The 24,595-nt window shown below is 50.2% G+C and overlaps 1 long non-coding RNA gene across 1 annotated transcript in view; it reads left to right on the forward strand.

Annotated features, from left to right (window-relative positions):
* The window catches only part of LOC123276337 (uncharacterized), a 40,890-nt gene extending 21,315 nt beyond the window's left edge, over positions 1 to 19,575 (forward strand). The window contains exons 2-5 of the long non-coding RNA XR_011493889.1: positions 10,438 to 10,590; positions 12,380 to 12,424; positions 13,426 to 13,614; positions 17,773 to 19,575. This is a non-coding gene — a long non-coding RNA (uncharacterized lncRNA). The remainder of the gene's footprint in view (positions 1 to 10,437; positions 10,591 to 12,379; positions 12,425 to 13,425; positions 13,615 to 17,772) is intronic.
* The last annotated feature ends 5,020 nt before the right edge of the window (positions 19,576 to 24,595 follow it).

A 24,595-nucleotide genomic window follows, 5' to 3' on the forward strand; every position in this document is an offset into this window, starting at 1 on the left:
CACTCTAGGGACCTTCCTTGCCTCACCCTAGACCTGGCCCTGCTCGGGAGAAAGGTCACATTCTGTAAATCTTTGTATCCCTATGGCCTACAACAGTGTCCACCACAGTAGATCAGTAAATGCTTACTGAATGAATGAATGAATGAATGAATGCTTTTTTCTCTGGAATGTGCTTGCCTTCCTCATGGCCAATCAAGGTGTGTCATTTCTTTTACTGCTGGCCTCTTCCTTGCAGCCCCTCCAGATAGCCCTCTCTGAGTCCTCAGCTCTTACACTGTGCACGTCCCATCTCCCAAACAGATCGTGTTGTTCTGTCTTGCAAAAAGATGTAGACACAGTCAGTGGTCACAGTGGGGGCATAATCAAACCTCAGAACCCTCCCTGGGCAGGCTCAGTAGTTCTAGAATATCCTGGCCCCTTGGATGGGAAGGACCAGCTGCTGCTGCTGCTGCTGCTGCTGCTGAAGTTTGGGGTCTCCTTCCTTCCCCTCTCCTTCCTTCCTTTTCAAGGGGCCAGACTCAGAGAAGGTTTTGGAGGCAGTGTCGCCAAACTGCCCCTCCACAGTACTGCCTGCTTCCCCAGCCTGCTTCCCCTGCTCATGATCTTTGGACCATTCCCTGCTGGCTGCTGCTCATGCAATTACTCCAGAGGCCTTCTGATATACCCATCCCTCCCCGCCCTTCCCACTGACGGCACCACTCCTCAGCGATGTGGAACCCATGGGGTCTCAGCTAAGAAAGGAGGTTAAACATGAAAGTTGCTGGCCTCTTGGAGCTGGAGGACCATTAATGATGCTACTCAGGAAGGGCGAGACATTTTGCATTTCTGTTCGGCAGAGGCTCTATTCCAATCAGGAAGTTACTCTTGCTGCCCAGAGAAGCAGATCAGTCCCCTCCCACGCTCACTTCCTGCCGAAGGGAGGCCGGGCTCGCAGCATTGTGTGGGCAGTGCAATCACGGAGCACCCAGGTGGGAGAGCTGAGTGGGCGCACCAAGAAGGGGGCTGCTGCCCCGCATCCCTCAGGAGCTGGCGTCCTGCAGTCTGCGTCTCAAAGGGCACCAACCTCTCAGGAATGTTGTTGTTGACGCATCTGTGCTCAGGTGAACTTTGAGCAGCTGCAGACAGAGGATGAGACGATCTGCAAATAGCAACAAAGGGCTGGAGACAATGCCAAGCCCCAAACCTCCTGTACAGTGAAAACAGCATGGGGCCTCAGGAGAGGCCCAAGATTCGAAAAATAAAGAAAAAATTCTGCTTCAATCGGGGAAAGAACTGGAGGATTCTGTTAGCCAGTCATGACCATAGGTTTCTTTCTAGCTGCTATGGTTGTTAATTGCGCTTGAGGGGCAGTGTAGGGTACCAGCCATGAGCTCTGCCATCTTCCAGCTACTTAACCTTGCTGGGACTTAGTTTCTTCATCTGTAAAATGGAGGTAATAACTGTATCTAGCCCATGAAGTTGTGATGATTGAATAAGCCCTCAGACGAGGCCTGGCACACAGTGGATGCTGGGTAAGTATTGGCCAATATTGACAATCAAAATATTTTCTGCATAAGTGATTGTGTTGACCTCTCATTCTACGCCTGGAAGGGTTCAGTCACTTGAAATATCAGTTCTTTGTCCTTTTCATGAAGTCCAAATTCAAGAACGTTTCTAGGTGTTTTGGATACTTGGGCCAAGTGGGCCCCTCCTGACTTTGAGAGCCAAGATTCTGGAGCCTAGAAAGGCAGAACCAGGTAAGCAGCACCCCCTCCTTCCTGGATCCCATCCGCCTGACAGCCATCCCTGTGTGCTTGGTTCAAGTCACACAGACACAGCCCACCCTGGCCTTTTGGACCAGGCTGAAGGCAGCCCTGGACCCCACTGGGAGGACCCTGCGTCCCAGTTCTGAGTGTCTGCTTCTCTTAGTGATGGCAGAGAACTTCATCTCCCCTGCTGTGGGCACTGGCAGAGTGAAAAGAAGGAAAGTTCCATATCCGGCTGGGATGTGTTTCTTTCCCATTCCCCTGTGCAAGACTGGGAAGAGCGGGCTCAGGTTGGATTTCCTGTCCTCACTGGTCAGGGTCTCGGAGCCAGGGTGGCATGGCATTCCTGCCCTGCCTGGCAGCTGAACGTGAGAACACAATAACCAAGCAGCTGCTGGAGGGGCGGTGGGAGGAGGGGCAGGTGGGGATGGGGTGGTTTGAAGAGCGGGTCTGAACTTGATCTGGGCCCTGCTGACCCTGGCCAGGACAGCAGCTCTGTAAGAGCAATCTGCGAGTAGCCAGGACGAGCTCGCCCTCCTGAGTACTTGCACTATCGTCCTATTTGTTGTATTGTAACTGTTGGTGGAGGGATGTGCTAGATTGTGGGGGTTACTGATTGAGTCTGCCCCCAAAGGCTTCCCACCCTCTTCTTCACTGATCGGACTTTGCTCTCCTGGCCACAGGAGGCCCTGTGCACCGCATCTCATCCCCTTGGCCCAGTTCTGATTCACCCACTGCCGTGTGGACAGTTCTGTCCATCTCAAGTGGCTGCCACCTTGCCTTGAAGCCCTGGGAGCTGGCTCAGCCCTGGCATGGGGACAGCCTGGAAGGGTAGGGAAAGGGAAGCAGCAGTCCTCAACCACTGGGGGACAAGGATGGGGGAGAAGTGCTTCAGCCTCCTGTCCTTCAGGGGTCAATCTTGTGATGTACTTTACATGGCCTCAGTGCTAACCAGCTGGGCAACTCACCCTGCACTGGCTTTCCCACACGCCATTTTACTCTCCTGATTCTTGCTTCCTGCAGCCCCCTCCCAAATGAATTACCTGCATCTCAGTTGTCCCCAGCTCCAGCTCTAAATGCGAGCGCATATAGCACGTGACTACCTATCCTGGCAAAGGTGATTGGTCCAAAAGGTGGGCGTGTCACCCAAGCAGGGCCAATCAGAATCCTTGCCTGGGAGAACATGAAGCTCTCCTCTGTGGAAGCTACAGAGGTGTTGCCAGGGTCAAGTGCCCGGACCGGACCGTGGAGAAAGCTGATCTGCTCTGTGAGAGACCGAGGCCCCCGTGAAAGGAGGAGAGAGAGGCAGAGATGAGAGAGGGCTGGGGAGAGTCTTGCGGTTTTGAGCCTCTAGTGTGAACTCCGGAGGTTCCGTTTCCTGTCGCTGATCCTCAGCGCTGGGAGCCAGGAGCCTTCCCAGCAACCGAGGCAGTAAACGTCCCGGCGCTGGTGTGAACTGGGCTTCTGTTCCTTGTAACTGGAAGAGGCCTGGCTAATAGAAAGATTCTGTGTCCTCCACGGGAATGAGAGCTCCTTGAGCTCCTGGAATCTCCTCCATCGCTAAGATCCCAGCACAGGGCCTGAAGGCATTAGGTGCTCAGGAAACTGGGCTGAATAGCTGGACGCCCAAATGAGCGTGGGTCATCACAGATGCCCTCGCTGTTCTTTCTCCCTGCCGTCAGTGGCCCTACCTACAACAGCCTCTTTTCCAATGAAATGAAACAAGATAATTAGGCTTTAGATTGTGTAGAAATTGAGTAAAAAATTGAGTAAATGATTCAGGTGCCTCGTAGAGCAGAAAAGGTGGAGTTAAGGAAGGGAACTAAATTTACTTACTATTTACTACAAGCTGTTCTCAATACATTATTTCATAAGATGTTGACAACAACCCCACAAAATGGGCGTTATCACTATCTTAAAACCGTGTAAACTAAGGCACGGGGTGGTTAAGCATGTTGCCAGAGCTTTTACAAACGGTAATCAGTAGACCCAGTAGGTGTATGGTGATATCTTGTGGTTTTAATTTACATATTCCTAATATTGAGCATCTTCTCAAATGTTTATTTGCCATTTCTGTCTCTTCTTTGGTGAATGTCCTTTCAAATTTTTTGTCCATTTAAAAAAAAATCGGTGGTTTGTTGGGTTGGGTTTTTTTATTGGCTTGTTATGAGTTTTGAGAGTTCTTTTTATATCCTGAATAGCAGTCTCTCATCACATATATGCTTTGCAGATATTTCCTATAAGTCTACTGCTTGTCTATTTTCATAATAATATCTCTTGAAGAACAGAAGTTTTTTTATTTTGATATAGTTTATCTTACCAATTTTTCTTTTATACTTGGTCTTTTTTGGTGCCCTGGACCCAGAATTTGAACCCAGATCTGTGGGCATCAAAGTCCTTCCTCTGGTTACATTTAATGCAGTATTTCCTCAAAATCTATCCTCAGTCCAGCGCCAGGAGGGTACCACCAGAATCGCCCGAGGAGCTTGCTAAAAATACAGAGTCCTGAGTCCCCACCTGGGCAAATGTGCTTCTATGGGCTCAAGTACTCCTGGGAATCTGTGTATTTGACAACTCCCCGGGTGACTGGGGACCAGCCAGATGTGGAATGGGTTTTAGTGCAGGGCCCCTGGCAGCCCTGAGCCTGTAGACTCGGTTACTTCTTGGCTTCTAGTTGGGACCTGCAGAGTGCCGCTGGTAGTGGCGTTTCTTGGTCTGTTTCTCATTGTGTCCCCTCCTCTTCGTTCTTCCCCATCTCCTTAGCACAATATTTAACATTCAGCAGATGATCAAGTCGTTCTTCTGAACTAACCAACCTACTCTCTACCCGTAGGGGAGAGAGGCAGCCCCGTTGCCCAGCTGGCAGTAAGTGGAGCCGAGTAGAAACCATGTAATTACTGACCTTGGTGTGAAGTGCTCATATGCAGGCCCCTGAGCCATGGGTGGCCACTTAAGCCAGTTTCCTCAACCTCCAGCCCAGCCAGAGGGTTCCCCACCCGGAGAGACTGTTATTTTAAAGTAGCTCCAAGATCAGCTCATTGGAGTTGAGAAGGACACTTCTGCAAGTGAACAATTGTGCCAGCCTCCAAATAAAAAAACTGTATTCATTTGCAGCAGGGGGTGGGGTTGGGAAAATGGAGTGTGTTTTGGTTTAAGAGCAAAACAAGCATCTAGAGGTTTTAGCAACTTTCTCTGGCATATCAGCTGTGACCTGCTTTCCCTGAGCAGACAGAGTTCACAGGGGGCAGAAATGATGTTCTCCCTCAAACCATGGGTGCCCACAGTGGGTAGCAGGTAAGGAAACTAAGATCTGTTGAGCCCCTACTCTGAGCCAGGGCTTTTTAATCCTTCCAATAATACATAAAGTCAATATTATTATTTGTGTTTTACAGAGGGGGAAACTGAGGCTCAGTGAGGTTGTAGGACAGCCAGGAAATGTTGGCTTGAGGAGTTAGAATATAGCTGAAGCTGAGCTACTGTAATAAAAAGGCCTCAACACACGTGGCTTAAAGAATGTTGACTTTTTTTTTCCTATAGAATAGCCCAGGTCAGTGGGAAAGCTCTGCTCCAGGCAGTCACTCAGAGACCCAGGATCCCGCCATCTGTGGCTTCACAGGTCCCTGCAACTGGACTTGGCAAACTTTTTCTGTAAAGAGCCGTATAGTGAACATTTTAGGCTATGCAAAGCCTATGGTCTCGTCTTTACTACTCAGCTCTGTTGTGTCGTGAAAGCAGCCATAGACAATATGTAAATGAATGGGTGTGGCTGTGTTTCAATAAAACTTTATTTACAAAAGCAGGCCACGGGGTGCATTCGGCCCAAGGGCCAACCCTTACTCTAGAACAATGGTTCTCAAAGTGTAGTCCCAGGAAATCAGCAGCATCTGGAAACTCGTAAGAAATGCAACTTCTTAAGTCAGTCCCCAGACCTGCTGACTTAGAAACTCTGGGGGTGGGGCCCAGCAACCTGTATTTTAACAAGCCCTTCAGGTGATTCTTATGCGTGTTGAAGTTTAAGAACTACTATCATAGAGCCCTGGCTGCACATGAGCATCACCTAGGGAGCTTTCAAAGCTCTCAATTCTCAGGCATATCAGGGACAACTGTATTAGATCCTTGGGGTGGGACCCTGGCATCAGCATTTGTAAGGCTCCTGGCTGATTCTAAGGTACAGCCAGTGTTGAGACGCACTGTCCTGGAGCACTGTTACCATCTGCACGGTCAGAGCTGCCTCACCACCTGGTCTATTCCACACCTGCCTCTCCAAGGGGAACACCCTGTGCTCCCTAAGATCTGGGTTTTGGTCTCTTCCTTTGTCTTACCTCCCAACCCCCCAGCACCCTGGCCCCTTCTTGGGGACCCCGTGTGGGGCTTCATGATATGGGAGGATTTGGTTCAGTTTTGTTAAACTAACCGATCTCTGGCAGGAATGGGGTGGGAGGAGGGGATGACTTTGTTGGGGGCGAGAGGATGTAGAATGGAAACAAACCAGGAGAAAGAGAACCAGGACAGGGAGGAGGGAGGTGTCAGAGCAGGAGGAAGAATTGGGTGGAAGCACCCAGCACAGTGGCCTGTCCTGGGGCTCAGTGAAGGCCACTTCCCTTCCCCACCCATGCTATCAGGTGACAAAGAGCAGTCTCCAGGGATCCCTGAGACTTCCTTTATGTGGCGAGCACTTCCATGGCACTTCCTGTGTGCCTGGTGGTGCTCTAAGTTCTTCACACAGATTAACTCACTGCCTCCTCACAGAAGCCCTCGGGGGTAGGGACTATCATTACTCCCATTTTATAGATGGGGAGACTGAGGCTTTAAGGGGTTAGGCGACCTGCACAAGGTTACACACCTAGTGAGTGGCGGAGCTGGGATTCAATTCAGGAAGTCTGGCTCCAGAGCCGAGCATTGGCCGCTATGCTCTGCTACCTTTCTTCGTAAGAGCCACAATGACATTATTATTCCCATTTCACAGATGAGGAAACTGAGGCCATGTAGTGTGCTCAAGGTCACGGAGCCAGGAGGTGGTGGAGGCAGGATCTCAACCCAGGTCTTTCTGCCACCAAAGCCGTTGGATTTGCCAATTTGCCCCACAGCCTGGTTTGGATTCCCCTCCCATCTTCCCGCCATCTGTGCACCCGGCATATTCTGGGTTTGCACGTGTGGGGCTGACTCACAGGGGAGCGGGAGAGCCCATCCTCTGGAGTGAGAAGGCAGATTTTATTTCTGTTCAGAGCCATCTTGGGTTGGTGCTGGGAGAGCTGCCAAGCCCAGCTGACACATTTTCCCTCACCCAAGTTTCCAAGTGGGTGGGCAGCCCCAGGGGGCCCCGTGACACCAGCTCCTCAGATGAGTCTCAGCACCCGAAGGAAAGACGGGCATGCCTCTTTGTCTGCCTTAACTACAATCTCTTTCCCCGAGGGAGGTTACTGGTTCCACCGGCTGGAGTCCCTTTCACTGCCTCTCTGTTCCGTCCAGAGCTGAAAGGAACCACAGGAAGCTGTTTATTCCAGGCGTGCCTTTAGGCAATCGAGATAATCCTGGTTATTCCCATTTTACAGATTCAGTAATTAAAGCTGGCTGTGGCTCCTACTTGGATTGTCCTCTTTCTGTCAGCCCTACAGTTTCCCAAATATCCCTGGTGAAGAGTCACCGGGGGCACTTGTCAACTGTCTAGATCACTAGTCCTCTGTTCTGAAAATTCTGACTCAGTAGGTGTCAGCTGGGGCCCAGGAGTCTGCCTGTTAGCAGGTGCCCCAGGTGATTCTCATCATCAGGGGTGATGGGAAATACTGGCAAAGTGGGACCCCTAATGGGTGCAGGGATTCTTCCCCATTTCAGGGGCAGGACCCTGACTGGCTCAGCCTCAGCTATGCTCAAAATTATAACAATTGTCCCTGAAACTTGAATGAGTCTTATGGGTTTGGCTGCTTGCATAGCAACGTTTTCCTCCCGGTCCAACTCAGGAAATCAGGAAGGGTTGGGGGATGGTGTGGGTGGTGGCTCCAACCTCTCTGGCCACTTCTGCTGTGTCCTCCAGAGGATGTTTGCTGAGGATCATCAGAGACCTCCCAAGTGTCCTCAGATAGATGAATATTTTATCCTTGCTTCAACCAAACCCTCCAGATGCCCATTTGTTTCTGGTCTATGTGGAAAAACCCAAAAGGCACTGGAGTTTGTTTCAAGGTGTGGTGATTTTAAAATACATATGCGAATCCTTTGATACTCCTCGCTGGAGAGGTGGAGGCTGATTCCTCTCCCCTCCAGTGTGGGTGGACTTAGTGACTTCTTTCTAATGCGTAGAACAAAGCTGAAATGGCAGTATGCGACTTCTGAGACTAGGTCATAAAAGGCACTATGGTTGCCTTCTCTTTCTCGGATTACTCACGCTGAGGGAAAGCTAGATGCCTGGTTGTGAGGACACTCAAGCAACCCAATGGAGAGATGGCCAGAAACTCTTGCATGGTGAGAAATGGAGGCCTCCTGCCAGCAGCTAGCAGAGAACTGAGGCCTTTGGCCAGTAGCCATGTGAATAAGCCATCTTGCAAGCAGAGCCTCCAGCTCCAGTCAAACCTTCAGATGACTGCAACCAGGCTGATGTTTGTCTGTAACCTCATGAGAGGCCTCGAGCCAGTACCCCCCAGCCAAGCTGTTTCTGAATTTCTGACTGCAGAAGCTGTGAGACAATCAATGTTTGTGGTTGTGAAATAATAGAAAATATGTATATTGGTCTCTGCCCCCAGTTCCTGGCACAGAGCTCCTAAAACCCTTGTAATTTCGTAAGTGATGAGAGCACTAGAAGCATCTTTTTTTCTGACATTTGGTCTCTGATCTTGTTTCCTAAATCTTGGAATTTCTTGGGTGATAGGAGTGTCTTTTGTTCTAATGAGGTGACTCTTGGTGGGGTCCTAGATAGTTTCAGGATGGGGGCTTGTCACCAGAAAGACCAGCCGTGATTAGAAGCTTGGTTCTTTCAGCCCCATCCCCATCCTCTGGGATGGGGGGAGGGGCTGGAGATTGAGTTAATGACTGATCGTGCCTATGCGATGAAAACTCCATAAAAATCCCCAAAATATAGGGTTTAGAGAGCTTCCGGTTGGTGAACACACCCATGTGCCAGGAGAGTGGCTTGCCCCAACTCCTTGAGGACAGAAGCTCCTGAGCTCTGGACCCTTCCAGACCTTGGCCTATTTATCTCTTCATCTGGCTGTTCATCTGTGTCCTTTGTCATGTCCTTTATTATATAACAAACCAGTAAACACAAGTAAGTGTTTCTCTGAGTTCTGTGAGCCATTCTAGCAAATTATGGAAGTGGAGGACCAAGAAGGGGGTTATAGAAACCCTGATTGATAGCCAGCTGGTCAAGAAGTACAGGTGACAACCTGAGACTTGCAATCGGCATTTTGATTGGAGGGGTTGGCAGTCTTATAGGACTGAGCCCTTAACCTGTGGGGTCTGACAGTATCTCCAGGTAGTGTCAGAACTGAGCTAAACTGTGGGACACCCACCTGGTTTTGGAGAATCGCTTCAAGTGTGGAAACAGGCCCCACACATTGGTGAATGGAAGCAGAGTGTAGTGGTAGCATGTGAGAAAGAAGAAATGCAGGAGTGTTTTCTTACACAGTTATTTTAAACTACTTTTGGACAATTTTTTAATAGATAATAGCAATAGATAACTAACACGCCAAGCAAAAGCAGGAAGCTTCATGAAGGGGCAGGGGAGAGAACCCGGGCAGGTGTGACACCCAGAGACCCACCACCACTTGGTAGACAGACCAGCGTTTGTGGGGATGGCGCCCTGTGCATTCAGGCGTGCCCTTGCGTGTGCTGTGGGTGGTATTGTTCTCCTCGTTGTGCATGTGAGGAAATGGGCTCAGTAGGTCAGATCCCTGACCAGGGCTGCAGGCTGGTAGGTGGTGGAGCCAGGACTCAGCCTAGCTCGTCTGCCCTTGTCCGTGCTCTCCCACTCTTCCATGCCGCTTCAGTGATCTTGGTGACCTTGAGTAAGCCCCTGTCCTTCTGAGAGTTTTTTGCAGAACTCGAACAGGTCCCTTGCATGTCCATGAGAAGACTGAGCCTCGTGCTCCCTGGCCCTGGGTGCTCTGATGCAGGGACGTGAGCACTGCCCCAACAGCCTGTGCTGTGTCGGGCGCCTGGAACAGGGCAGCCCTGCGTGCTGAAGATGTAGTGTGCCAAGGATGAGGGCCTGCAGTTCGGCTTTGGGGGCCCTGTGCAAACTTCAGAGCCCTCAGCAGCACTCCCCACACCACCCCTGCTTCCCACGCTGGCCACACAGACGAACATACCCCGGCCTGCTTGCCATTATGCTGTCATCAGCAACCCTGTCCTTGGCCTAGCCCCTCTCTTCACCTCCCCCCACACAGATGCCATCACTGGGCATTTGTTCAAGAAACATTGCTCAGGGTGACAAATCAAAGTGATGAGCCACGCTGTCACCTGGAGCCTCAGGCGTGAGGCTCTCACCACTTACAGGGACATCATGCAGGAAGTACTGGCCGAGGGGCAAACCCAGCCCTGGGGTGGGGAGAGTCAGATCGGGAGCATAGGGCTGGAAACAAGGATCTGGAAAAGTCTTGGGAGGTTGGCTGCTTAGCAGTTGCCAGAAGTTCCTATCTGTTTCCTGGGGCCTTGGGCATCACTATTGACATCCAAACTCTTTCTTCCACACCTCCTTCTGCAGGCCAGGACAGATGCCACTCCGGAGTGCCTCCTCCACAGCTCCATTCAGGCCCTCGCTGGGACACTCCTCAGCCACATCTCTCTGATCCACGGCTTCCATCGGAGCCATGACCCCAGCCCCCACCTCACTGCCCTCCTCACAGCTCATACGCAGGTAGGTGAGCTGCCCCACGGAGCTTCCTGCAGCTCCTCATCCTGCCCCACCCTCTTCCTGAAGGACTCCCATGGGCTCCTTGGTGCTCACCGTGAGACCCTCCAAATTGGGCCGTGTACTGCCTCATCCCTTTCAACAGTGGGCTCTCTCTAAGTGGTTTGAGTTGGGGGTGCCCAGACATCCTAGGACTAAAACCCTTTCGGTAGACACCCCCACTCCCCTGCACCCATTTCCACACCATGAGTAGAGGAAAGGCAGATGGATAAGGGTGTCTTCCCAGCTTGAGGGGCAAGGCGTGAGGACAGGCAGATAGAGCAGGCCCCAGGATGGACAGATGGACAAGGCATGCAGCTCTCCCCCATCCTGAATGGCCACGGGAAGAATGAGGTCGCCGCCCCACGCCTCTCACCGAGGTGCTGAGAGTGTGAATGAGAACAGCTTGCGAGGGGCTCTGATGGGCACGGCCTGGGGAGGAGACCTTTTGTAACCTTCCGGACCTGGCACGGAACCAAAGGACAAGTCATGTGACCCAGGTTGCTATGCCCTTTTAGCCTTCCTGGTTCACGTCCCAAATGCCCCTACACTCTGCAGGGGCTCTTTAATCGGGGGAACACGTGCATTTGTCCCGGGAGGGGCGGCGGTCCTGGGATGCATAGTGGATGTTAAATCCTGTGGGTGTGTGCACATATACATTTTTTTCCCTGGAGTGTCTGCAGCTTCTCAAAGGGGTCTATGACCCATAATAGTGTCTAACTTGGTACCAGGCTATCCAGGCTGGACCCACATGGATGTTTGCTCCCAGCAAATCTGGTTTGCAAGTTTAAGGGCTGTCAGCATTCACCCTGAAGAAGTGCTCACCTCTTCACTCTGCAACCCTAACAGTTAACCTGCTTCGGGGAGGTTTGAGATCAGAGCTGCCAGGCAGGTGCATCCTCCATCCTTCTCTTCCTCCCAGGCAGACCTCAGTGTTCCCGCACCTAAAAGTGGGCCACGCCCCAGGCTACAGGTGATGTTCTCAGCGACAGGGAAGCCATCTGCCTCACGCAGACATCCTGCGTCTGAGCAGTCCGTTCCCAAAGGCTTCTTAAAAAATTTCACTTAAATGAGTGAGCTTCTGCCTTGTGTAGGAGTTTTCATGTGTTTCCTAGAACAGAACTCAGTGTCCTAACATGACGTGCAAACAGAGTTGTTCACGTGCTCATGGCCTTGCTTGTGGCAAAAATGTCTTCTGTCTTGGTCTTGTCTAAATTCCTCCTCAATCCTGCTTTAACTTGAGGTCTGAAAGCTGACTGCAGGGTGCTCATGAGAAGCCAAGTGCTACAGACAGGGAGGGTCGCTCAAGGATTGCCCTTTCCCAGTAGAACTTCACCTTATTTTTTTACATGTAATAAGTTCCTGAAAGTGTCTATAAATATCAAATGTATCAAAGGTGGATGATGATCTTATGCTATACAAGAGGCAGTGTTGTCTGATGGTTAAGGACACGGACAATGACCCAGGGGGCATGGGCATAAATCCGCCACTTCTTGGTGTATGGCTGAGAGCTCTCTGTGCCTCAGATGGGAGCCCTTGTTAGGTGCTTGTGCAAATTAAGTGATTTAATATATTTAAATCACTAGAACAGATGCTCTTATGCTCTATCTGTGTTAACGATTATTGTCGTACGTTTTAAGGTGGGTTCTGTACTCAGAGAGCTGAAAAGAGTGATTGTCTCACTAATGATATTTTGCCTCTAAGACACAGTCAGTGACAATCCATTTCTAAGACTTTGTTTTCTTTTCCTCCCAAGTGAATCCAGTCAACCAGCTCAAGACCAATGAACACTTGGCTGAAGGTAAAGATTTGCCACTTTCAGTGTCCTAATGAATTTCATCTTAGTTTAAATTGTATTGTTTGTCAGAACTTTTGTTCCTTGTTACAAATACTTGCACTTTATTTTCCTGTTTTTGCTCATCTTTTCCATCAACAAACACAACTACATAGTCAAACAATTGCACCACCATATTGTATGGTACAGGCCAAATGGAATGGCAATGCTTCAAAAATGGGACCGTTGGCTGGTGGCTTGTGTCACCTTATGACATCTCAATATGTTTGCTTGCGGATGTGCAAAAGTCCAAATTTGTTGAAGGAAAATCAATTTAGGGATGTCAAAGCCCAATGTATGATGGTGGCGATGGTTTGAAAGCCAAAGGTCATTGAGGCTGGGACATATTTCTGGGTTCAGGTCATGATCTGCTTCTTGAAAGGGCAATTTGTTACCATGAAGTTGGAGACAGGCATCCTTCACTTTAATAGCGAGCCCTTCCAAGAGGGCTGGCTATAAAGCAACCGTTCATAACATGAGTCATATTTTTTCAAAATTCCTTTATAAAATTAAGATGGTCTGCTACAGGAAAATGGATGGCTTTGAAAAGTTTTGGTGATGGAGCCAGGTCTATGTCGTGCTGGGACTGTGGTGAGAGAGATCGGAAGGCACTTTTAGTAATTGCTGTTCCTTCCTGTGCCAGAAGCTTGAAAGGAAGATTCTTAAATCTTGAAAGGGGAGCCTCTTAAATGGAATTGTGGTGCATTCTGCTGTGCACTCTGCTTAAGAAGCTACTGGGAATAGCAGATGCTCAAGGCTGCCTCCTCACTGTGGCCTGGGGCCCTCCCCGCTTTGTTCTCCTGGAGGAGAGTGTCTTGAATTATAGCTGATAACTCTCACTAACATCTCCATTCTTTATCCCACATTTCTTTGTCTCCTTTCGATTGGGGTTAGTTAGATAGAGTTCTTCACTTTCCTTACAGTTCAGGTTTATGTAATCTTGGGTTTCTTCTTACCTCGATGGCTAGATTCTAGAAATTGGAGAGGACACTTGTGACTGAGCAGCATGTCTGGCAATGAGACATCAAGAGAGTCCTGACGCTGATGGAGGCCTTCACCTGTTGACAGGATGGCTCTGTGTCATCCCAGAGAGGGATGCCATCACCAGAGAGCACTTCATAAGGACAAAACACTACTTCCTTCCTTCTTCTCTCATGGTAATGCCCCCTGCTTTTTAATTCTAAGATGTGAGTTGTTTTAGTGGTGGTGGCTTGCTAAATTGACAGGGGTTGGCGACTGTTATAATGTCAAGCGGTGTTTGGATCTTACAAACATTTTTGAACATTTTTTTCTATTTCTACCCCCTAGTCCTGTTATCCCAGTGGGCATATGAGGTCAATAATGCCTTTTAAGCTTCTAGGTCAGCCTGGCTGCCACTGTCCCTATCTGATCCTGGGGACTCCAAAAAGGTTTCAGAGACAGAGGAGAGTCCAGTCCTGTGGTCCTGGCCAGACGAGGATTTCACCATTGACCTTGCATCCTTATGCTTCTCCAGACTGTAAGGGTTCCTGCCGCCCTGGGAGACCTCAGGTGTATCCTCACAGCTTTCATGAACCTCAGGGGCTCATCAAGTTTTCAGATTGGGCGGTTCCAGGAACTGATGCCTCTCTCCTCTCTCCCAGATCCCATGCTGTTGTCTTGGCTGGAAGCACAGGATGCCATGTCACATTCCACTGTGGGAATAGGCATTCAATATGTGCAGTGCTTCCCTTAACTCGAGAGTTCTAGAAAATAAACTATTGCCCACCTTTTTCAATCCTGGAAGCTCATATTTTAGTAAAGTTAATTTACTTCAAAGAAGGTGTGATAAAATTATTCAGGCCCACTTGGAAATCCACTACAAAGAGTTCTGGCATTTAAAATTTTTTATTATTTGCCTAATTATGAGGGTAATACATTCTCATTGCAAAGAATTAAGAAAATACAGAAAGCTATGTAGAAATAAAATCTCCTAGAATCTTATCTCTCAGAAATAACCATTATTAGCTTTTAATGTGCCACCTTTTTCTTCTGTCCACAACTATTTATAAAATTAGGTGGTACTTTATATACAATTTTGCATCTTGTTTTTTTCACTTTATACAACTGGAACATTCCCCAATGTCATTCTCTATTCTTTGAAAACACCATTTTAATGACTACATAATATTTCATTGTCTGGTTGCACCAGAATTTATATGGCCGTCTCTATTTTCAGGCATCTGAGAGTTTCCTAGTTTTCATGAGTATAAATGATGCTGTAGTGAATATTCTTGTCCAGGAAATCTTCATCTGAGTTTCTGAAAATTTCCTTAGAAGAAATTCTTAGAAGGGAAATTACAGAGTCTCAACTCCGCTGGCCCCTCTCTCCTTATGGATTCCTGAGGAGGCGAGTGGCTCCTGTCACCCCTTGACTCAGTGGTCATTGCTGCCTCTGAGGTCTGGACCAGAGGATCTTTATTCGTGCCGGAGGGAGACACAAAGGGGACCCCGCAGCCTCCCCAGGCTACTCCCCTGAACCCCTCCGTGCAAGGCAGAGCTTCCCCCTGTAGGAATCATTTCATAATTAACTTAGAGACTAAAGCATATTTAATTAACCATGGAAACCCTCCCAACCATCTGCCTCCGTTTTTATTTTGAGGCAAATGGAGACCTTTTTTTCCCTCAGCTCCCTCTTTTTGGGGCTGGAGCTCATTTCCAGCATCTCGGTTCTCATATGGAGCAGGCAGTGCCCCAGAGCGGCCGAGTCGGGGTTTAGCTGGAGGGGGCAGCTCAGGCCGCTGCCTGGGGGCAGGTGAGGCCAGGCAAGAGCAGCACCTGCTCCAGCAGAGCCCCAGCCGTTCGAGGGCCCCGGCCTCTTCCTCTCCGCCGCTGTCCTAAAATCACAGGTCTGCGGATCGTTCGTACGGGAAGGAAACTAAGAGGAAAAGTCCTTTGCTCTCATGTCTCAGGGGAGGAAGCCGAGCCCAGAGAGGTTCAGGGCCTGCCTGAGGATGCAGAATCTGGGGCCCCTCCTTCCTCGCTCCTCTGCTGCACCCTCCTGGGTGGCAGCCTGGCTTTGCTTTGAGCTGCCTTCTGTGGCCAGAGGATTAAATGGAATCCTAAGAGCTGCGATGGCCCACAGTGTCAGAGCACATTCCCAGATCACACCTCCTGGAGAAACACCTCAGCCCCAGAGGAGCACTGGAGGGAGACTCAGGGGTCACGTGACTCGTCTGTAGTCACACAGCCAGTGAGTGAGTGTTGAGGCTGAGACGGAAACAGTAAGTGCTTTGATCTGAACTACTAATATATCAAAATGCCCTTTATTTCCTTGGTATTCCCCAGAGAGCCCTGACTGGGCGCTCACTGAGCAAGGGTCCAACAGAACATTGGTCCAGTTATTTCCCGTGACATGACCTCCTCCAGGAAGCCTTCTTGGACCCTGCCCCCCAGTCTGAGTTGGATGGAGGATTGATCTCTGCCCCTTTGCCACCCCACATGTACCTCAGTGTTATACCCTAAGGCTCTAAACCTCGTGCTGGACCCCCCTTCCAGCAAAGGGCCTGACTTCTACTAGTTGGTCAATAAGTGATACTGAATTCGATGAGACTGAATGTGGACACAGGTTTGATTGCCTCAGCAGCCTCCCTTTCTCCTTCCCTTTCACTTTGGCAGGCGGTCATCTGCGATCCCTCTAGGGGGTGAATGTCATGTGTGCCTTGGGATGGTCCCCAAGGGTGGCCATATGGACCCACTTGTGCTGCCAGGCTGGCCATGTGCCCCAGAGCCTGGAGCTGTTGGCAGAGTTGGGGATCTAGCCCAGATCCCAGCTAGGTAGCATTACCTTTAAGAGATGTGCAGACAGGCCTGGAGGGGCACTGGGGACATCTGCCACCAGGTAGCCTTGTGCTTTTGTGCGATTCATTTCCACCCTCTGAGACTCACTTTCTCCTCTGTAAGATGAGGCAATTTGACTGGATCCTTCCATCCTGATATATCCAGGTCCTGTGACTCTATTTATAATGACCCCAGGCACGGGCCAGGAGTGGCAGGATGAGGACGAGGGCAAAAAGACAGAGGGTCAACTTCAGCAAGAGGTGGGGACACTGGGCCCAATAGCCAGGCTAACATGCAGCCTCCATATCAAAGGCTTGAGCAAAACAGAAAAGTGCGAAGCTTTGGAGAGCTCCTGGATCTACTTTCATGTTCCTGCCAGGCTGAAAATCTCTCTCCTTTTAAGATGTAAAAGATTTGCTCCCTGAGACTTGTCTTCAATCATTTTCAATCCCTCTCTGGCCACTACAGGCAGCAGCAGCGAAGGCAAGGGAATCTGTGGTGATGAATATTCCTCCAGAGCTGCGTGTGTTAGACCCAAAGCAGATCTGGGCTCCACTGAAATCAGATTAACCAAGAAAAGCCCCTTACGGCAGGGCCCTGGGTGCGCCTGCCGGGAGCCCGGCCGCAGTCGCCCCCGGCACCACCTGCCTCGGTGCCCTGCACCCCACCTGGGCCGGCTCTTCTCTGAAATACAGTGAAACGAGGGTGGAGAGCTTATTTTTTTCTATGAAGGGCATGACCCACAGAATAGAAAAATAAATCAATAGAGGAAGATGAAAGTAAAATGCAAGGAGCTTTAGGGCGAGAGAAATAGAAAAGGTTTCAGTCATTTGCTTTTGAAAATCAAGAAAGAGGAGCATGTGACTCTGTCAGGGAGATATAACCAGTAATAAAAATACGCTTTGGTTATATATTGTGGCCGGTTATGGAAGAGAGGCTGAAGGGGGAGGGGGAGAAAGGGGCTCAAGGAATGGGGGAGGGAGGGAGAAGCAGAGTCAGAAACAGGTGACTAGAAATAAGGAGAAAAACAAAACTCAGAGAGAGAGGGAGCACGGGGGCAAGAGATCCACACTGGAAAAAACAAAAATGCAGACAAAAAAGGAGAATCATGCACACACAACGCAGACACAGACACTCGATGTGAAGAGAGCCGGAGATGGAGAGGCCAGACAAGAGACCCATGAAGAGGAGCACGGAGGAGACGGCGGAGACGGCGGAGCCTGAGCTGCTGCCGGAAAACAGCTCCTTAACATAAGTGACAGAGCCGCCAAGGGTTGATTTTTCTAAGAGACAAACATTACCAGAATTACTTGTTCTTTTTTCAGAATTATTTTGTAATGTGTTATCGTTCCCATCTAACTTGAGAAGCACAGGCATTCTTCAGAATCCGTTTTCCTCATTTGCCAAGGCAGGAGGCCTCGTGCGGGGGTTTCTGGAAGGAAGATGTCACGCCTCGTGTGGTAGCCTTTTACGACGATGCCACTGAAAACCTTTAAACTACTTTTGTGTTTTCACAGCTGCAGCTTGGGGGTCCCACCTCTCGGTGCAGCTAAATGGCCACGTTCAGCTCGACCCTATGTGACCCTCGAAGTGTACCTCCTTTGTTCAGAGACCAATTCGGAATCGGGGATGATCCGACCCTGGCCAGAGTGACCGTGCCACTCTGCTTGGCGACAGAGTTTGCCCATCAAATGAGTCATGAAAATAAGGTGGCAGCAGACGTGTTGAGTGAATGAAAAGAACGAGTGCCAGGCATGGGCCGCGTCGCATGGGCAGCAGCTTCCCGAACCTGCCAAGCCCTCTCCCGGCTCGCTGGCAGGAACGCCGCCTCTCTCCTCCGTGCCTCGGCCTGGTAAAGTCCTTCCTGTCCATCACTCACCAATCAGTCCACACGTATTAAGCGTCTCCTCTGTGAACAGTTCTCCAAAAACCCCTTCTCCCTGGGGGTTGATCATCTTCTGTTGGTCCCGTCACCACCACTGGCTGTTGCAATGCTGTGGGTCTTAGTGAACTCCATTACAGCAGGCTTTCTCAACCTCGGAACTGTTATTTGGGGCTGGGTACTGCTGTGTTGTGCAGGGCTGTCCTGTGCATTGTAGGATGTTTAGCAGCATCCCTCATGTCTACCCATGAGAAGCCAGTAGCCCCATCACCCCAGCTGTGACAACTGAAAATGTCTCCAGTTATAGTCAAGTGTCCCTGAGGGGGAAAATCGCACCCAAGGACACTGCATTAGATTGAGCTGTTTGGGTGTGTCAACCTTCAGAGAGGGTGCACCCTCTGGACCCTCAGTGCTAGAATGGTGCCTGGCACAGAGGGGGCCCCTGGATTCTGTGGAGGAAGAATCTAGACACTTGGACTGTGCCCATAGGCAGGCAGACATGAATTGGCCAGTTGCACATATGGGCCATGTTGATCATTGAAACAGAAGCGTGTTGGCACGTGAGGTCTGTAACCACATCCACAGGTCTCTATTGAACGCTAACCTTCTATGAGCTGTGGGCCACATGCACGAGGAATATAAAAGAAAGCTTCTACGTTTAGGGCACTTGTGATGATCTAGTTTGTCAGAAAAGGCCTGCAGCCATGGGACACTGATGCAGGAATCCCAGGCAGCTTGGAGTGATGCTCTGAAGCAGGTGGGCTCCTCCATGAGGGGTTGGGGTTTGGAGAAGGGAAGCCAGAGTTGGCTGCTCTTCCTGTGGAGGGCTTAGGGGCGACATAGAACTCGACCTGGGCCTTTACAGAAGGTGGGACTCGGATGAGCACAGTGGAGTGGGGGTAAGTGTGGTGTGGCCTGAGCAGGGAGAGCCCACCCCGTGAGGCAGATCCAGTCCGCCGGGCCCAGGAGTTAGGTCTTGATTCAGGGAGGCCAGGCATCTCCAAGTGTGTCCTGAATAGCCTTCGTCAGGGTCACCTGGGATGCTGGTCACAAGTGCCGATTCCTGGACCATCCAGGCTTAGGCATCAGTTTCCCTGGGGGGAGCCCAGGACTCTGCCTTTTTCACACACCCGAGATGACTCCGGTGCTTGGTGAGGTTTGAGGCCTACATCCTTGGCGGGGAGCATGGAACTGTCCCAGTAATAACTTCAGTCTTCCACTGTGTGCGGTGTGCAGGGTTTACACAGTGGACCAGAGTGGTCGAGCACACAGCCAGTGGAGCCAGACCGCCAGGGTTCAAACCCTGGTTCTGCCATTTCTAGCTGTGCAGCCTTGGGCAATGGAAACTTCTGCACCTCAATCTTCTCATCTGTGAAATGAGACAATATCCCTGCCTCATGGGATCTTTGTGACGATTAAATAAGTCAAAACATACAAATGCTTAGAGTGGTGCCTGGCAGATAGGAAATGCTTGCTCAATACACGTCAGTTGTCATCATCGTCATTATTGTAGCATTTGATGCTTGCCGAAGGTTTGAAGGGCCTGAAGTCATCTTTCTTTAAAACATGATCTGTCCCCCGCAGTCCTGCTCTGCTCTGTCACTTTACTTCCAGTTACTCCCAAACCTGAAGTTTGATGGGCCCCTCCCTCCCCCAGGAGGAAGGTGACCGAGGCTCTCTGAGTGAGGGGAGAGGCTGTATTGGGACGCAACGGAGTGTCCTGGCAGGTCAGTCCCTCTCGGTCTGCACCTCTGAGAGGAGATAGTTCTTGCCCCTCCAGCTCTGCGGTGGACATATTGGAGGCCCAGAACCTCCTCTTGTCATTGCCAGATGGCAGTGTCGCTCCTCAGCAACTCTCTCCCTGAGGACCCCTGAGCTGGAGCAGACAGGAAGAGAGGGCAGAAAGGGCTCCATCTGTATGAAGGGCCATGGCCCCAGCCGGCCTGTTTGTAACGGCATGGTGCTGGGTCCAAAACCCGGCACACACGGCCTCCCCTGAGCCTCTCGGTGACCCTGCAAAATGGGTGGGGAGGCCTTGCCCACCCCATTTAAAAAATAACAGCTTTATTGAGCTAAAATTCGCACACCATTCAATTCACCCTTTTGAAGTGTATAATTTAATGATTTATAGCATATTCCCAGAGTTGTGCAACCATCACTACTACCTAATTTTAGAACATTTCATCACCCCAAAAAAGAACATTTTCATCACTCGCATCCCCTCCCACCCCCAGCCCCTGGCAACCACTGATCTCCTCTCTGTCTCTATGGATTTGTCTGTTCTGGACGTTTCATATAAATAGGTTCCTACAACATGTGGTCCTTTGTGTCTGCTTCTCACTTAGCAGCGTGTTTTCAAGGCTCACCCATGTTGTAGACGTATCAGTACTTCTTTCCTTTTTATTGCCAAATAATATTCCGTTGTGTGAGCACACCACATATTGTTTACCCATTCTTCAGTTGACGGACATTTGGGTTGTTTCCATTTGTTGGCTGTCATGAACATTTATGTACATGTTTCTGCGTGGACATACGTTTTCGCTTCTTTGGGTAGATCTCTAGGAATAGAATTGCTGGATCACATGGTAACTCTATGTTTAAACTTTTGAACAATTGCCAGATTGTTTTCCAAAGTGGCTGCTCCATTCTGCACTCTTTCCAAAGCGTTTAAGGGTTCCAATTTCTCCACATCCTTGCCAACACTTACTATCTGTCTTTGATTACAACCATCCTAGTGAGTGTGAATTGGCGTCTCATTGTAAGCTCTTCTCACTTTATAGGTGAGGAAATGAAGGCTCCAGGAGGTGAAGCGACTTGTCCAAGGACTCAGGTGGCTGGAGGTGAAGTCAAAAGTCAAACCAGGCATGGCCCACTCCCAAGTCCAAGTGTTTTCCTGTTACATCAGGCAGCCCTCCGACAGGACGACTCTGTCTGGGCCTGCCCAGTCCCTGAGTCCAGGTGGTCTTGGGGTTCACCTGGGTCACAGGACAGGGACACTCTGGCCATGAGGTGGTCATCGTTCACTTTTCCAGCCAGTCTACCGGCCAATGCTCATCAAGCTCCCTCCTCGGGCCCAGGCCAGGGGGTGTAAACAGCATCCAGAAGGCACGATTCCTGCTCTCAAAATGGACCGATTTCTCAAGATGCTTCATCAAATGAAAGACGGGTTTTTTAGCCTCTAGATTTACAACGTGCCAGCGAAGGGCCGCAAGCTGGCCCGGCGGACACGCAGGCAAAGCAGAATGGGAAGAGACCCCTGGCAGGAGGCTTGCGGGACGATGGTCTGTGCCCGTTTGAGGAGGATTCAGTGCCAACACTGAGGGGCATGGCCAGACAGGAGAGGGCCAGGATAGAGAAGCAGGTTGGACTGCTTTCGAGGGTAGGGTTTGGCAGGTAACTGAGGAGCGATTAAGAGGGAGAAATAAGGAAGAGTGTCAGAAGGAGGAGGGGAGAAAGAGTGAGGGCTGCTCAGTATAATACCAAATAGATACCTTCCATCTAGCGAGCACTCCAGGGCCAGGCACTGTGATGAGGGCTTTGCATATCCTACAAGGTAAATGTTAATATTCTTATTTTACAGATGAGGAAACCAAGGTTCAGAGAGGTTAAGTACTTCAGCTGAAGACACACAGCTGGTAAAAATCAGTCTGACTTCAAACCCCATCCTCTTAACCACTGAAATATCTGCTGAGTGAAGAAGTGAGAGATCTTGTGGCGGAACGTGCTGTCAGGGGTGCTGGAAATGGGAAGCTGGCTCCACCTCCCCTCTGGACGGCTGGTATCTTTGGAAATAGAGATGCTCTGGAGCTGATGGCTTTTCCTGTAATGGTTTCGGCCTGTTTGGGCTTTCACACTTCAGACTACAGCCTCAGCCACTGATGTTTGCTCACTTATCTACTCTTTTTACAGGAAAAATGCCAATGAATTTTTAATCAAATTGAGCTTGAGTGTTTGACCAGTGAATCAGAAAGGCTTCCAAGTCTTAGGATGGTGGTGGTTGTGGGGGAGAAATTCATCCCCATCTGCCCGGAAGGAGGCGGTGCTGCCCGGAGTGGGCTCCTGGGGCTCCCCCCACCCGACACACACCTCCAGCCCCACCCCAGGGTCTGGCACAGGAGGGCGGACCCATCCCACAGGCCTTCCTGGAGGCTTGCCCAGCTCTCTGGGTAATTGTGTCTCTCAGGGGGCAGCAGCTGGTGCGGGCGCTGCTGGGGGACAAAATCCAGCTGCATGAGGATGGTCTGGCCCGGGAGGTGGTCACACTTCTCCTGTGAGGGGCTCTGTCCCGTGCTCCTGCCCTCCTCCATCCCCTCCCCCTCCTCTTTCTCTTTCCTTTTCTTCTTGTCCTACTCCTCCTCCTTCTTTCCCTCCTCCTCCTCCTTCTCCTTCTTTCCCTCCTCCTCCTCCTCCTCCTCCTTTTCCTTCTTCTTCTCCTTCTCCTTCTATAATCATGGAAAAATATAAAAACCATTCTTTGCTCGTGGGCTATGCAAAAAGAGACTGTGGGCCAGATTTGCCTGTGGGCCATAGTTTTCCAACCCCTGGTCTAGATGTATTTTGGAAAGTCGCTTGGATGAATCCCTTAACCTCTCGGAGCTCCATGTAATACATTTATTGAACACCTACTGTGTGCATACCTTTACACCAAAGGACATTCATGTTCTTTGCAATGGAAGCAACATGAAGATAAATTAAGAAGATTAGGTCTAGTCGCTGTGGGTGTGAGGCAGGATGGACAGCAGTGGGCCTGGGGTGAGAAGTCCTGGGTGCCTGGCCTAATTTGGTCCCCAAGGAACTGGCAGTACCACATCTATAAAATGGGGACAGTAATGCATTCTTTGCAAGATTAGATAAGCTCAGGAGTAAAATAATTTTGAAAAGCATATATAATAGCTATATTTAGAGAGTTGGGGCTGCACATCCCGTGAATGGGGTTAACTGATACTACAAAGCTTGCATAAAGCTATAATGCCAGAGATGTCACACGCTAACAGAGAAAACAGATTGACTGAGATGCTAGCGTTTGGGATTTACTATGCCAGGCACTTTCACCAGTGTGAGTTTGTGAACAATTTAGGTACTGTATCAATTAGGATTGGGTTTGGCTACTTCCTACAGGAAACCCAAAGTAACAGTGGCCTAAAGGAGATAGAAGTATGTCTCTCTCTCATTTACACTGCAGAGACAGGCAGTCCAGAATGTGTAGGGTAGTCCTACAGCAGGATATTTCTCCTTTTGCTCCATCATCCTTGCATAGCTCTCATTTCATAAGATCATCTCATGGTCCCAAAGGGCTGCTAAAGCTCCAGCCATTACGTTTGCCTTCCAGACATGTGAAAGGAAGAGGGAGCAAAGAGGAAGGGGGCTAAAGGACACACACTAGCAGCCTTTAAAGGAACATTCTCGGAAGCTGGCTCCAACTACTGCTGTTTATATCTAATTGGCCAGACCCAGCAGCAAAGGAGGCTATGAAAATCAGTCTTTACCCTGAGTGGCCAAGTGCCCAGCTAAAACTAAGAGGTTCTGTTTTTAAAGGAGATAATGAATACTGGGATATGCAACTAGCTATGGCTACCAAAAGTAGCAAGTTCACAGAGAGGACAGGTGCCTGGGTGGCCGGATCAGGGAGGCCTTCCTCAGGGCGCGAGATTGAGCCTGGCCTTCAAGAAATACATTGTGTTCTACATGGTAGGCCTGAGTGGAGAGGGCGTTCCAGGCAGGGCAGTGATGGAAGCAAAGGAGAATCACTCAGTATGGTGGAAGATGGTGGGCAAACGAGCCTAGCCTGGAGCACTCTGGTAAAGGAGATTGGAGAATTAGCCCTGGAAAAGATAATAAAAATTAATCAGTCGGGGACCCTACCACCTTGGGTGACGTGCCACTCCTGAACCACTGTGTGACTCCTCAGAAGCTCCTCCCTTCATCCTCCCCTCCCTTTAATGTCACCCACGCAGCCGCCTTCTGCCAAGGCTGCCTTCCCCCAGGAGGTGGTCCTCAGGGCCTCTTGGGAGGGCCCTCTCAACACAGCTCTAGTCTGTCCACCTTCCCCTGCATCCTCCCAGTCCTCAGAGAAACTTGGTACCTCTGCCCCACCAAACTCTACCAGGGGGGATTCTTCCCTGCTCGATGCTCTCTCTCTCTCAGCTACTGACACAGGCTGCTCCGGTTGGTCTCTTGACTTTAGACTTTTACAGGGGTGAATTGAGTTCTAGTCTCTGTGTTCTCCCAGCTCTGGGGGTCACAGGTCAGGTTTTCCCAAGATATGCCTCATTCCGGCACCATGGTGGTGTCCAGCTGCTGGAACCCCCTCACTTGGCTTGGGGAGATAGAGACAGGTAGGCCTGGCATCACCCCAGCCCTCACCATTAGCTGAGAAGTCGAAGAAAACCCAGCTCCCTCCAGTGGCCTCGGCCACCCTCTAGTCTTTTCTTCTGCATAGGCTGAGATGCGTAATGGGG

Source organism: Equus asinus, chromosome 13, assembly GCF_041296235.1.
Source record: "Equus asinus isolate D_3611 breed Donkey chromosome 13, EquAss-T2T_v2, whole genome shotgun sequence".
Lineage (NCBI taxonomy): Eukaryota > Metazoa > Chordata > Mammalia > Perissodactyla > Equidae > Equus > Equus asinus.